Source organism: Cupressus sempervirens, chromosome 6 (genome assembly GCF_028749045.1).
Source record: "Cupressus sempervirens isolate cs-2001-9-10 chromosome 6, ASM2874904v1, whole genome shotgun sequence".
NCBI classification, from domain to species: Eukaryota; Viridiplantae; Streptophyta; class Pinopsida; order Cupressales; family Cupressaceae; genus Cupressus; species Cupressus sempervirens.
The window spans coordinates 538,236,253-538,252,836 of NC_143123.1; positions in this window are offsets into that span (position 1 = coordinate 538,236,253).

The following is a 16,584-nucleotide window of genomic DNA, read 5'->3' on the forward strand; positions in this document are numbered from 1 at the left end:
TAGAGATTAGTTTCCTAGCATGGATAATGTCATGAGTTTGATACAACCATCAGAGGAGATAGAAATAAGCAAAAAGGTTAGACCTCCTCCATTTTATGTTTCTCTGATTATAGGAGATAAGCTAGTCCACAACTGCATGATTGATTCAGAGGCTAGTAGTTTAGCAATGCCCAAATGTGTTGCTGATATTTTAGAAATGAAATATGAACCCATTGTTAAGGATGTATTCCAATTAGATGTTAGTACTATCAAGACTATGGGAATCCTTAGAAATGTCAAAATGGCTTTACATGCACACCTGGGTTGTATTGTAATTCAAGATATATCAATTGATGAAGTCAAATCACACTTTTCCATTTGCCTTTCAAGAGATTTTACTGCCCAAATAGGTGGTTACATATCTTTTGATTGGTCATATATGTTTTTTAGAACTAGATATGGAACCAAAGCTTTAATAAGAGAAGAACCATTATCCCTCCATCATATTGAGCCTTACACTCCTAATCTCATCAATATAAACTACACTATCTTAGAGATAGATGAAAATGACATAGCAAATGAGCCTGCCACTCCTTTAGCAGAGGTACCTGATTTCCTCTTAGATGAATGGGCTATTGAATATCAATTTCATCCTATATTAGAAACCTTGGAGATAGGTATTGGTACCTATTATGTATCAGAAAAGGATGCTCTTGTCCCCAACTTAATGAAAACCAAACAAGACACAAGTGGGATATGGAGTATGTATTTTGATGGATCAAGAAATAAAAATAGATTAGGGGCTAGTGTGGCATTGGTTTCTCCTACACTAGAAAGTTACCATGTCTCATTTAGGCTTCAATTTAGTTGTATCAATAATGTGGCTGACTATGAGACATTAATTCAAGGTCTCTTACTTGCTAAAAAAAGAGGAATTCTAGCATAACTATATATGGAGATAGTGAGTTTGTGGTCAATTAGGTGAAGGATCAAAATGTTACTAAGAATGGTTTGCTAAGCTCTTATCAACACGAAGTATGAGATTTTCTTGAAGGTTTCAATGAATTTAATATTCAGAGCATCCTTAGAAGAGGAAATAAACATGTTGACAAACTTGTAGTAGTGGGTGCATCTTATGATGTCCCAAGGAGCCTTGAAGATGAGAGGAGGCAAAAGATCAAAGTAGTGGTTAGACCCATTGCCCCTGATAATAATATCAATTGACAAGTCTTTGAATTTGATGCACAAATTGTGAGTTTCTTGTAGAATGAAGTATAGTTCTTAGATAGAAATTAGTTGGGATTGCATGGCCAATATGCTAATCAAATCATCAACCTCAGCTCCAACAAGTTGCCTAAGGGTCTCATTATCTTAGATAATGTCTTCAATCCAGATGACCAAGCAAGGGATAGAGGCATGAATCTTGCTGCAAACAAAGGAGATCATATGCTAGTTATAGTTTCTAATGGAAGGATGTTAAACATGGAAAAGGTATGTTTTGAAACGAAGCAAGAAATTTTTGTCCATCTATGTCAAGAATTTAATGATACATTTTCTTGGACATATGATGATTTAAAGGGTTTTGACCCTAGTGTCTTTCAACATACTATAGACCTAGTGGATAATGTCAAGCTTGTTAGGAAAAAAAAGAGACTAGTAAATCCCAAGTTGAGCCACTAATGAGAAATGAGCTGTCCAAATTAATTGAGGCCAATATCATTTTCCCTATCACACACTCCTTTTGGGTGGCAAACCTTGTCCTTATTAGGAAAAAGAATATTAGGGATCTTTACCAAGCCTCCCTTAAAGATCATCATCCTCTCCCTTCCATGGAACAAATATTATCTAAAGTTAGTACTTTAGAGAGATTCTCCTTCTTGGATGGATTCTTGGGTTATAATCAAGTGTTAGTCAAAGAAGTTGATAGATATAAAACTGCTTTCACTACCAAATGGGACACCTATGCCTATAGTAAAATTCCTTATAGACAAACAAATGTAGGTGCCACATTTTACAAGGCAATGGAGATAGCCTTCAAAAATATGATTGAAAGGTTTGTGTTGGTCTACATTGATGATATCACAATATATTCAAAAGATGTAGCAAAACATTCAGTCATCTTAGACAAGTGTTTATAAGATGTAGAGAGTATGGAGTATCTTTGAATCCAAGCAAGTGTTTATTTTCCACTAATCAAGGAAAATTATTAGGATATATTGTATCTAAAGTTGGTTTGACTATTGATCTAGAAAGAACAAAGGCAATGCTTGTCCTTTCTCTTCCTAGCCACAAGAACGGTCTGCAAAGTTTTCTTGGTAGAATAAATTTTGTGAGAAGATTTATTCCTAATCTAGCTACCATGGTGAAACCTCTTACAACAATGCTTAAAAATAATATGGTCTTCTCATGGACCAAGGAAGGGAAAACAAGTTTTGAAGAGATCAAAGTGGCCATAGCTTCAGCTCTTGCTCTCATCAATCCAAGTTTTGATAAGGATTTCATTCTTTACACCTTAGGAAGTGAGTTAAGTATTTCTACTATTTTGACTCAATCAAATGAAAAAATGAAGAGCAACCTATTGCTTTCTTTAGTGAATGGCTAAAATAATATGAAAATAAGTACAATTACATGGAAAAGCAAGCCCTTGCAGTCATAAGAGCCTTGAAGAAATTCAGACACATGCTGTCTCATAACAAAATTCATTTGCTGGTTCCTCATGCAAGTGTTAAGGATTTCTTGTTGAGTAGAGATATTAGTGTGAAAAGGGCTGGTTGGATCATTAAGGTGATGGAGTATGATGTGGAAATCCTGATTACCAAGCTAGTAAGGGGGAAGGGGTTGTGCAAATAGATGATCTCATCTCATGAGCCTGATGAGGAAGTTGTCTTGGTGTTGATAGAACAATAGAAGGCAAAGAATGATAATCCAAGGAGTTGGATAGATGATATGAAAATCTTCTTAGCCAGGAATGGATGTCCTCAAGGATTTGATAAAGCCAAAAGAAGATAGTTTAGACTATAGTTGATTCTTTATGCTATAATTGATGATGTTCTTTTTAGGAGGGACTTCAATGGAACCTTGCTGAGATGTATCAACATAAATCAAGTAGAGAGAATGATTAAGGAGCTTCATGATGGTCCTTATGGTGGCCACTTTTCAGCAAGGACCACTACAATGAAGATCATGAGAGTCGGTTACTACTGGCCATCATTGTTCCATGACTACCACAAACATGTAAGGAAGTGTGAAAAGTATGCTTTCTTTTGAGGAAAATAGAGACTTGTAGCCATTCCACTTCACCCTATCTAGGTTGATCAACCTTTTTCTCAATGGGGATTAGATTTATCGGTCCCATTAATCCACCTTCTAGTTCTAGTCGTAGGTGGATTTTGGCTGCAACAAATTATTTTACAAGGTGGATAGAGGCAATAGCTTTGGAGGATTCTACAGAGGCTTTAGTTGTAGAATTCCTTAATGGAATTTTTACCAAATTTGGTGCTCCTTCCACTATAATATTAGATAATTCAAAATCATTCATAGGAGCCCAAATTTGTGCATGGGCAATTGATCATGGTATTTACTTAGGCATATCTTCTAACTACTATCCTTAGGGTAATGGCTTGGCTGGGTCATCCAATAAGAATTTGGTCAGAATCATCAAGAGGACTATTGAAGATAGTCAAAGGTGTTGGCACTAGAAATTGAAGACTACCCTTTGGGCTAATAGAATAACACCTAAAATTGCCATTGGAAATTGTCCTTTCATATTAGTGTATGGTAGGGAAGCTAGGCTTCCTATCTCATTGGAATTTATAGCTCTTGAGTTTTCTCATCAGTTGGAGCTAATAAAAAATGATGCTATGTATGTAAGAATGTTAGATTTGATAGAGCTAGAGGAGAAAAGAAGTCAAGCAATGTGGACCTTAGAGATACATCAACAACAGATAAAGAGGAGCTTTGGTAAGAAGGCTAAAGTCAAAAGTTTCAAGGAGGGAAATCTTGTGCTGAAGTGGGATGCAGATAGAGAAAAATCAAGGAGGCACTCAAAATTTGATATCTTATGGAGTGGTCCCTACATAATCATCAGTTGCAAGCAGGTCAATGCTTTTAAGTTAAGTAGACCTGATGGTGAAATCCTGTCTATTGCAGTAAATGGGATATATCTCAAGCCCTATTTTTGATGAAGATAAATGTTCTTGTATAAATTATAGTAGTTTTTCTTCTTGTCCTTTCCTATTTTCCAAGAAGTGCATGGGCACATGTTTTTTCTTTTTTGCAGCAGTGAGTTTTGGTTCCAATTTTTTACAAAGTTACAGAGGTAGAAAGACATGTTTTATAGCTCAGAATGCAGCAAGAGTGATAAATTTGATGAGTTTCATGGTTTCAGAGGTTCCATAGCCAAATGGATCTTTTTGTGGTCACTAGTCATATGCCAAGAAGGCTTGCATCCCCCTCGAGTTACCATAAATGTTAGCCAAAAGTTCCCTTCCATCAAAAAATCAAATTCAAATAATAATCTATCCAGTGGTCACCTAGGGTTTTTATGAAATAATATAACATTGGCTATATCCTTTATTTCATGTCATGCCTTAGAACATTTCAAGTTGTGACCGTGTAATTCATTTGGTCCTAGGTGGTTAAGTGATAACTAAGATCAGAATGGTGGAAGCATGATTGCTTTCTATTTACATCATTGTAGAGTTAGTGGATGTAACCAAGGTCAGGGTGGTGAAGGTGCACTTTTCTTTGTTTTCACTTGATCGAAAGATCATATTAACATACTATGGTTTAAGTTATGACACCATGAAAAGGGAAAGCCTTCAATGTTTTAAAGATACATTTTTCACTGTTAGATCTTTTAGATCTACAACCAACACATGGTCACAACAGGTTAAGAGGAGGCTAATGTTTGAGTTGCAATCAAGTGATTCCTCTTTTTTTTCTTGGTTGCAAAGATTAGAAGGTGAACTTAAGGTCAAGGCAATGAGGGCACAATTGGCTTGTGTTTATTTAGTCACAAGGATAGGAGGTGAGCCTTGGGTTAAGGTGGTGGCAATGCAGATGCAGTCTTCGCAAGGTTGCGACGTTTAATGGAAAATGCTAGAGGTAGGTTGCGAAGCAATGATAATCAATGGGTCATAGTTTCATAAGAAATAACTGTTATTGAAGAAAGGTGGTGGTGAGACTGCGATCATAGGTGGTCCAACATAAGATATATAAAGTTGAATACTGATAGAGTGGTAAAATGTTAAGAGATGTTTGGTCCACGTGGCAAGGCTTGATGGATAACTATAGTCAACTAAATAACATGGCTGATTTGGAAATTTGATAATAGTGGAAGCAAATCCTTGATGATCAATTTGGTCTTTTCAATCTCCTACAACCACTTTCATCATTCCCTAGGTCTGATAAATGCAAAGTGACACTCCACTACTACTTGTTGATCCATCCATTCAGTTAGAAGTTAATAGCCACTGTTCCTAACCTCTTAAAGCTTTTTTTATTGAGGAAGTGATATTCTCATGTATGGATTTTCACTGTGATCATATGTTTTCCAGTTTTGCAATGATTATTCTCTATAGATTTGGTTGTAGTAGTTTAATTCTATCTTAAGGTGGAAGTTAGCTAAGTTATGCTTGCACTATAAAGGCAAATGTTGTACTCTTTCTTAGGATCAGATCTTCTCTATTTCTCTAGCATTGCATTGGCATGCTACTATAAATTCCCTCTTTTCCTTTGAATTATATGACATCATGTCTTATCTCCTTCACTCATCAATGTACCTTGCAAGATTTGTCTACCTCTCTTTGATGTACTATGGATATCTATAATCTACATTTTTGTATCTCTGTTGGCTTGTGAATGATAGGAAGTGAAGCATTTTTCCTTGTGTCACTCATGTAGTTGTTTGATCTCTATGTAGTTAATAGATTAAAGCAAGTCTGAATTTGTATATCTTTGGACTATCATGATAATGGTACTGTGCATGTATGGGCAAAGATTGGTTTGAACACCTCTTTGGAATAGATTAGGTAGTTACTTTCATGTATTCCTGCTCCCTTTTCTCTTCAATAATAGTTTGAGCGCATCCTAATAGTAGAGGAAGCCAACCTTCTCCGAAGACTTAACCTCATAGTTCAAGTGCCATAGCTTGGAGGTTGTTTCCATGTTTCACAATGTTGTCCTTCGGTAAAAACTTTAGACAAGGGTGCAATCTTTTGTGACAACACTTCCCTTAACTAACATTATGAAAAATCATAGTTTTGAGTATCCATTTGGACATTTTATCAAACCCCAAGATACCAAGACTCAATTCCAAGTCTGGTCCACCAAATCCTAATAAGGCTTAAATGAATAATAGGCCTAATTAGGGACATTTCACAAAGAAAATACAAAGAAAAGACTCTTCATACTCTTTCCAACCATTGGAACACCTTTGTATCAATCCACCTTCATCAAATCCATGCTCAACTTTGACCCATCTACTCCTTGTCCACCTCTACAACTAAATTTGTAGTATGTCTCTACTTGTGCACATAGAGATGCAAGGCTAGAGCATCAAAATTATTTCAAATACCATGTGTTCTCCATCCTAAAAAATTTCTATCTCAAATTACACCCTCATTACTCAATATGCCTAGGTGGTTGTGACATTCCAACCATGGATCATCAAGCAAGAGGTATTTTCATTCAAAACCCTAGCTATCGACAAGAAAATACTATAACTTATAAACTAAAAAAATTTAGAAGATAAAAATAGTTATGTTGGGACAAGGAAACAAAAATCTAACTAAACATAACAAGAATCCATTCCTTCCAAAGGCCTTTTAACATGTTTTATTAACTTCCTCAACCGATCCAACCACTTGAATAAGCATGTGATTGTTGTTTGCAAGAAATTACAAAGTTACAACTTTTGGAACAAAAATTGCAAAAGTTGCTTAACAAACTTTTGTCAATATTTTAACAACATGACAATATTTGAACATAAGATCTTACATGAAAGTCTTGTTGGTATGTTTCTCTAGAGTTTTTTGTTAATATACTACCAATAGGGTTTTTTTGATCTTTTTTAGTGGCAGTGGATTCCCCTTGTTAGGCAAAACCCTAGTTGCAAAGGGTTTTAGGTGGAAACCCTAGGTGAAATTAAGAAGATCCCTCAACCTTTTATTTCTTTGTTACTTTTTTTTTATTAAAGGGACGGGTCTTTTCTATGCGTAATATTTTAAGCGCCTAGGTTTTATCAACTTAATTCTTGACTTTGCAACCTTTTTATTTTAATATGCCTATGATTTTTAAATCACTTAAGTAAGGGTTGTCTCTACGTGAAGGGGGTCCCAAAGTTCACACCCAAGGGATTAATATCTTTATCACTTGTGGTCTTTTCCTTTTAATCAAATGTTGAGGCTTCATTTTAATAATCTTTGGCACTTCCCATTTTAAGTACATAAAAAATGATGGATTCCTAAATCATTAAAATGTGTATCTGCATTGAACCTAACCTCTATGTTAGTGAAGATGCACTATTATGCCACATGGAGAAGGCAAGACTAGGTACCTCTCATCATAGCCAACACTTATTGATTGAAATAAAGCCATCATTGTTGCCTTCCTCAAATGGCATTATAATATGGTGGTGATACGCATCCTACCAGTTGCCCATGTGCTAGTAAATTTAAAAGAACAGATGGATGAATTGTGTTAGCTCACTATCTTTAGTTGCTTGCTTAGAGATTAAAAGAGCTATTGAAATGTGGAATAAAACTTGGCCCAATGTTTCCAGTGGATCCAATGATAGGTTTCCTTTTCATATCACATGTGGGTATATTTCCTTGATGAGTTAGCGATGTCATGGATTCTTAAGATTTGATAAGGGTTATGGAAAATAAGTGAGATTATGACACATATCTTATGCTTTGAGTAAGATTTCTAGTGGGACCTGAGGAGTTAGTGGGGACTTGATAAATGATTGGACCATGGGAACTGTGTCAGCAATATTAGTCACAAAGTACTCACACTCAGTTTTCAAAAGAAATAGTCTAATGGTCTGTGTTGTTTCACTAAAGATCGGCTCTCCCATAGCAACATAGTGCGATGCTTCCACATGTCCCACTCACACCAAAGTAAATGTAGCCACTTAAAAGAGATACATCACATGAGCAATACAAAAATGACGGGGACTTAATCACTTAGTGGGGATTAGTCATCCATATATTTGAGAAGGAAATGGTGAATCGATGGTTTTTGTGTTATCACAAGGTGATGGAAGTTGTATGGAGATGAAGCATGATGCTTCCACATATCCCTCCTGCTCATAAGTGTTGAATTTTCAAACAATCTTATGTAATCAAATCCTTGGATCCTCATTGGCTTGTTTTGGGTCCCAAATGATGAATCAACAAGTTAACAAAAGTCAAGAGGAGATCTCAACCATTTGATAATAGACAAGAGATGATCAATGATGGGTTTTCAAATTTGATAATAGAGCTAAGAAAATAAGTTTTCTTCAACATGGTGAATTGATAGATATTTTTCACAAGATTATGTTTTAAATGTTGATATAACAGGTTTAAAGGTTGTCATCTCACCTTAGTTGTCACCAACTATATGTTGAATTTTGAAGAAGAAAAATTATCAAGTTTGAGGGATTTCATAATCAAAATTGAAGTGCTATAAAAATCATAGATTAAACAAGTAAGTGTTGCATTATCCCCTATGTTCTGAATTTGATATTTGGGTTCCCAAAGATTTTCACTTTGATACAAGTAGGCTCTAGTTATATCCTTGAACCCTAGATAAAACCTAGTTGTGTGGATCCTCTGTTAAGATAAAAATGCTTCCAAAGTACCTTGATAAATTTAATTATGAAGATATGAGGCTTAAAAATAATTTTATTGAATTATTACCTTTGTCAAAAGAGGGTAGAGAGGCTACTAAGGGTGGAAGATATTGAAAAATGAAGTGCGGCTATGTTTGAAAGACAAATATGGAAATGTCTGTGACACAAACATGCCCACTAAAGACCTAGATATTTTTAGATGGTGGTACAACCGGGCCAATGTAGGAAGCCCACTTAGCAATGTGTAGTAGTATGACCTAGGCAAATTGGTAATGCCTATAGTTTTCCTTGATGTCAACCTACTTTTCGAGTAAGTGGATAAGTATGATCCGGTGTCATGAGTAATTAGGGATATAAATGGAGATACCTTGTTAAGAATAGATGATGACTCTATAAGAGAAGCCTTTGGTCTCCACCCTACTGAAGATGTGACTGATGGTATAGGTTTTAAGATGTTTGAAGAAGCCTTTGATAGAGCATGGAAGATGTGCAACAAAATTTGATAATTTCTTTCTTGAAAGAAGTAGATGGCACAAAATTGACCCCTGACCATTTCATATACAATAGGCAATTGTGAACACTATAATGACACTCTTGGGAATACCCACACTACACTCTATCAGGTATTAGGATTGACCAATAGGAGAAAATTTGGTAAGAAAACAATGTGGATATATTTAGGAATTCAAAAATATGGGAATGTAGTGATTTATGATTTCTCAAAGTATTTGGAGAAGAACATTAATGAAGGATTGATAGTTTTGAAGAAAGGAGTGTCTACAAATTTCAGGTGGTTCTCATTGTTGATGCTTATGGTTCTTTTCCATAATGAAGATTATTTTGTAGAGGATATGGATTTGGAGTTTGAAAGAGATGGAGATAAATTGCATGTTAATTTTTAGTCAACTATTTTGTCTATAGATTGGGAAGGTTCAAGTTTTATGTTGTCTAAAAACCAATTTGGAATTTCCCTAAAAAGAAGAAGTCTACACGTGGTTGATAATTTTCCCTAATATTTAAAAATATTATTGAGCCCTATTGACTTTAATTCAGTGCCAAAGATATGTCATAGGTTGGGGGATATCTATTTTATCCTTTCACTATAGTCATAACGATATATGGATTGTCATGAAGGCCTTTTGTACTTCCAAAATATGTTCCACTAAGAATTGGCTTCCTTGAGTTTATGAGACAAATTTCTATATTGCAGGATACAAATTTTCCTCTAGAGAAGGCCATAGAAGCAACTTTCTTTCCTAATCTCATAGTCTTTCATTATTTTTCTATTATTAAGGATGGAAGGAACAATTTGATTCAATTTCTAAGACATTATAATATTAATGCGAGTTCAAAGAGGATGAATGACATTGATGGATTTTATGAAATATTGATGTACAATATAAATAAGGCTCCAAGAGGTAAGGATGAATTTGATTCCCCTAAAGACATTATTAGAAATGAAGAAGATTTGAAGTCTCAGAGAAGAAAGAAAACATATTGGTGTATGTATCATTAGATCCTAGAAGAAACTAGAGAAAAGGACCCCAAATATGATCCACTCTCAGATTGCAAGAGTCTAGAGAAAATATTGAGAATACTTTTGGGGAGTTTCCAAAGTATATATGACACTATGACTAAGAAGTTGGGGAGGGGAAGAAAAACAAAATTAACTTGTGTAGATTATGAAGAAAGTTTGAATATATTGTTGCAATCTACTGATATAGTCCCAAATGAAAAAAGAGGAAAAAAGAGGGTTAGGGAAGAATCACAAGCACATGATGTTGAGTTAGAAAAAGTCCTCAAGACTCCAAAGGGATTGAGGTTGTATTAAATAAGAAGAATGGGAGAAAGGGATATTAATCTAGGAATAGTAGAAATACCAAGTGTGGAGGCAATAGCGCCCAATGATGTAGCACAAAGATCTCCATCTCCTGAATTTCTTAGACCATCTCCTATAGATTCCCCAGTGGAAAGGCATGGTGAAGACATACATGAAGAAAATGAGGGAGAGAATGATAAAGGAGAGGCTATAATAGAGGCAAAGTATATTCAAAGTGTAGAGAAATTTGGGTAATTAAATTTTCCCTATGGAGACGATGATGATGAAGAAGAGGAAGAGTCTTGTAAGGTGGATGTTTCTAATGATGATTTTGATAAATTATTCCCCTTCAAGAAATTACTATGATAGTATTGAAGATAAGATTTTCATAGGATGGTTGATGAGAAAAGGAAATAAAAACCAGATGATGATCCTGATGACATTGTTATAAAGTTTAACATGAGATGATGATCAAGTTTGGTTTTATCAGCCCTGAGGAGGGGAGAAAGATTATAAAAGAATTAGGAGTCCAGTTACTATCAAATCTTAACATTGCTAATGCAATTGCATTTGTCTCTATAATGAAAGATACGAGGTTAAAGAAACCTAAGAGGGATAAATATCCACTTCTTCGATGTATTATAGTGAAGACCTAGTTAGTTTGTTATTAGTGACAACACTAATTCAGATTTTGTATGGCTACCAAGCTCATTGAATAGTCTACAGTGTTTGCCATGCATTTCAATAGCCATCAAGCACTATAGTTCCTACTGAGCATTTTGGTGGTTACCAAGTGAATTCAGTTAGTGTAAACTGTAGTAGTTCAAACCAAACAAAATTAGGTAGTGTGAAGTCCAAGAGTTCAACCCAAGTAGTTCAGTGGTTACCAAGCTTTGTAGTTTCTACCAAGCTAGTAGTTCATGTAAAGCAAAGTTAGTGTTAACTGAGCTATATGGAGATTAGTGTTTATCGAGTGTAGTCATGGTAATGAGTAATTCAGTTTATATCAAGTTACAAAGTATCTATTGAGTCACCAGTGCAGACCGAGTTTAAGACTACTCTAAAATGATTAGTATGGACCAAGCTTTTACTTCTACTGAATGCATGATGATACTGAGTAGTGACAGTGGGCATCAAGTATTAGAATTTCATGAAGTTAGTCTTCAGAACCTGAGTATCTACATATGGGCCAACTTTGTAACATTGATGTTAACTTGTATATGTAATTATGTAAATTGGATTGATATATATGTAATGTATTGTATCATATCCAAGGTAGTATGACAGTGTGATAGTAATGTGAAATAGAAGCATGCAAATGCGAATCAATAGAAGACATAGTGTATTGTAGGGCCATATCTAAAAAGGAGTAGTAGAGTCATATCTATCAAATAAAGGTGATCAATACTTCAAGGAATCTCTATAAGCAAATTAGTTGTGAGTCAAAGATCTATTGTTTCATCCTAATAGGTGAACCAGTCCAAGTCCTTTAACAAGGTAGACTTAATAGTATTTTCTCAAATCTCTTTACTAAGTGCATACTTCATTCTGTGTTTGTATAACCTCTAACAAGGTGGACCTAGCAGTCCTAATTGCTCCTAACAGGGCAGATCATCAAAAGTGATCATTGTAAGCCTTAATAGGCCAACTTTATGTTGCAATATTGAAGTTTTGTGGGTATCATCCCCACCCCAGTTTTACTTTCTATTTGGAAGGTTTCTAAATCACCAAATTATTGTGTTCAAGTGTTATGATTGTTTTATGTTTTCAGTTTCTCATGCATGTAGTTAGATCTAATTTAATGAACTAAATGATAATTAGATTATTGTAATTAAGATATGAATTTGGTAAAGTTTTTGAGGTTACTAATTCACCCCTCCCCTCTCAGTAACCTAGCTAGTCTTGAATATTTCCAACAATTGGTATCAGAGCTTTGTGGTTCTTAGGATTAAGTTTGACATCTTGAGAAAAGATCAAGGACAATGGAGATATTCAAACTTGATAAGGAAATTGACAATGAAAATTTGGATCTAGAAATGGCCATTGCACAACTCAAGAAAGCTAAGGAGAAACTTTCCAAATCCTTGAAAAGAAGGAAAGAACTTGCAAATCAAATGAATGATCATTAGTACATTGAAGAAAGAATTGAAGACATTTTCCCTTCAAGTAGTTCAGATGAAGCAAATGATACAATCAAAGAACTCTTAGAGAAGAATGGTTCCCTACAAGAAGAAGTAAGGAAACTCAAAAGAGAACAAGAAATTCAGTTAGTAAGGCTATGTGAAATCTTGGAGCAAAGGAACAAGATGAAAGAAGAAATGGATGGAAGAAATAATGAGATCCAGAACCAATCTTTTCAGCATGTAGATCTTATGGATCAAATCTCCAATGCAAATGAGGAAATCACGAGCCAAAGATAGATCAATGGAAGATTAAGAAATGATCTAAATTTGGAAAGACAAATAAATGAAAGAATAAGAAATGAAATGAGATCTGAAAAGTAAATCAATGAAAGATTGAAAAATGACCTAAAATTGAAAAGAAAGTCAATGAAAGAAAGATGAAATTCCAATAATACATAAATCAATTGAATTAGCTAAATAAGTAGAATCTCTATAGACAAAAGGTAAAGTAGGAATTTGATACAAAGAAGAGGGTGAATCCTCCAAACAAGGTGCTCAAAGGAATCAAATACCTACTTGCAATCAATATGGTAAGATAGGTCATACATCAAATAGATGTTGGAGTAATGGTAAAGAAAAATTCAATGGTAAATGCTACAACTCCAATCAACATGGTCACAAGGATAATGAATGCAAAGAGAAACCAAAATTTGAAGGCAAGTGTCACAAATGCAAGAAATAAGGTCACAAGGCATCAGATTGCAGAACTAAGTCATTTAATCCAATATAGAAAATTGTGAAAGAAATATTTGGTTGGGACTACAACACTTGGTGTAGATGTCAGTACTATGGAGAATATGGACACATTGACATGAACTATGTTAAACATCACAAAAGGAAGAGAGATACCATCATAAGATGTTTCACTTGTACCGAACTTGGTCATATAGCTAATAATTGCATGAATACATGTAGAGTTGAAGATGAAAAGAAAGAAAAAGAAGATAACATTTGAAAGCAAATGAGGTAGCAATGGATTCCTAAATATACTGAGGAAGCTATTTCAAGTAATGGTGGTCATGTCACTCAATAAGTGGGTGAATCCACCATTTCCAACTAAGTTCTTGAGGAAGAACTGGAACCGCGTTGTCAAGATCACATCCAAACAGTTCCAATTGAAAGGAAGCAAAGATCCAAATTAGTATTCAAGATAGAAAAGGATCATAAAGTGAGATCAGTATTAGATATCACTAAGTTGACTTCTTTACTAAGTAAGGTGAGGTCATGGACTCTACTGAGAAAATTTAGGAGTAACATGAACATGGTTGATTACCAAGTTATGAAGCTTTTACCGAGCAATTTGAACAGATAGTGGATAATAGCCTGGTAGGCATGATGTCATCCCAACTACCTTCATACTAAGCATTAATGGTGAAGTTTTAATAAAAATCATGAAATCAAATTCATTTTCATCAAAAATTCTAAGTGTTATTGCAATCAAGTGAATTGTAGAGTGATCAAGCAACTTCGAGCAAAATTTGCAACTAAAATTCTTCAAAGTTCTTCATAGCTTACTGAGTAGCCATGGAAACATCAAGAAGTATTAGAAAAGCAAGGAAAGGGTTAGAGATGTTGGTTTGAGGAGTAGAATGGAAAGCACCTAATTTCAAACTTGTGCCGGTGGTTGCTAAAACCCTCGACCCAAACATAGTGCAATCACAAATCCCTCCAAAGGTACTTCTCATTAATGACATCCAAAATCATTTTAAGTGTGCTATTCAAAAAATTGGAACCCTAGAAATGGATGATGTCCTAGGAGAATTATGTGTTAATGGAGTTCTCAAACTTGAACTAAGCATTTGGAAGACAAGGGTTTAACCCACATTCTCCACTTGCCCTAAAGTTTTCATATAAAATGGATTAGATACATCTTTAGTTGAGTTCACAACTATCAGTTATGGCTTGAGCAACCAATTTTGATCACTAAGAAGATGATTCATCACATCATCGGCCTTCCCATGCTCTCCAATGCCAAAACCACTAAAACCCTAGGTCAGGTGGAGTTAGAAATGAAAACCCTAGCTGAGTGGGACGACAAAGGCATGAAGATTAGCAGTGTAACTAATGCAGAACTAAATTTGGCATACATGTGATAGCTCACAAGATCTAAAACTTTAGCCATCTTAACAATGTGTCATGTAAAGTAATAGACCTAGCATACAAGGTTGTGAAGAACAATCTATCATATGACCTTGCAGATTTGTTGTTGAAGCAGTTCAACAAAAACATGGAAAGTATTAGAACCTCCAAAAATAACAATTGCAAATTTGGTTCTTTGTTGACATGTTTATTTTTCTATGTTCAAAATTTTTTCCCTTTTAAAGGCATAGTAGTATGGAGAAAGGATGTGCCAGTGTTATATCAGGTTAATGAGTATATTGTAGAAATGGGAGAAACTTTTGTTAGTATAATGGATAATTATTTTGATGTCTTCAAGGAGAAAATGAATAATAGATTCAAGACACCCAAGAAATTGGTTGAGGATTATAAAGATGAAATTTGTTTCATGGTAGACTATGACAGAGTCTACATTTAGGTAGTGAAACCCAGAGTTGTATGGGTAAAACCTCTTCTCTATGAGGTGAACATTGATGAAGAAAATGACATAATTAAAGCCTTGATTAATGAGCCTGTTGATCCAAAGGAACCACACTTTGGAACATATGATGAGGCCAAGGCAAGGATAGATCTTGAAATGAAGCTTCCACAAGTGATTAACAAAGGTAAGAGGAGGATAACCAAACTAAAAAAAAGCACACCTCTTATGTTGATCGAGGGAAAAGGAGAAAATGCTGAAGAAGTGGAGGATGAAGAGGAGTCAGAAAATGAAAAAGAACTAGCAAAGAAGAAAAGAAAGATGATTATCACCAAGCCACCCAAGCCAACCACTGTAGTGTTCACCAGAAGATCAAGGAAGAAAGACAGTGAAGTTGTCTTTAGCAAACCTCCTCCCACCTTCCAAGAAAAATTGAAACAATTGGAAGAAGGTGTAGGAATAAGAAACTTAAAATTATTGAAGTATGAAACTAGGATAGAGGCTGAGAAGAAATAGGTTGAAGAACTAGTGTTAACCAAGATGGGAAAATGGAAGTATTCACTTGATCAGATAGCATCCCAAATCTCTAATGAATTATTAGAGAAAATAAAGCCAAGATGGGACTTTGCTATGAAAACAACAAAAGATATCTATGCACAAACCCTGAGGTAGTTGCTACCTAGCATGACAGATGCTGAGGTAAAAGAGTCCTTAAAGAAAAATGAAGATAAGATGACTCTTAGATTTAATACTTATTTAATTTTGATAAAGGATATAGAGCATGTGGTTAAGAATGCCACAAGTATGTGGAAGAATGTTTATCATTTGCATAAACAAAGTGACTTCCTAGTAGAAGTCAAGGATGATGACACTGATGATGAGGAAGAAGAAACTTATACTGAACACATTTTGATAATGAAGAAGTTGAAGAAGATAAAGAGGAAGAAGCTACCGAGGAAGACAAAGAAGATGTTGAGGAGACTGATCCTATTAAGATAGTAGCCATAGTCATTGCCTCACTTCCTTACTCTCCAAGCAAACTAGTAGCTACATCAAGCTCAGAGACAACTTCAACAAGTTTGATTATGAAAACTACAGGTACATCAAATGTCCAATCAATCTTCACTCCCTCATAGCTTAGCACATCATTGATAGAAGTGTCTAACACTTCATTTAATGAGTTATAGCCTCCCTCTTCTTTAGCTACCGAGTCAACATCATCAGGTGT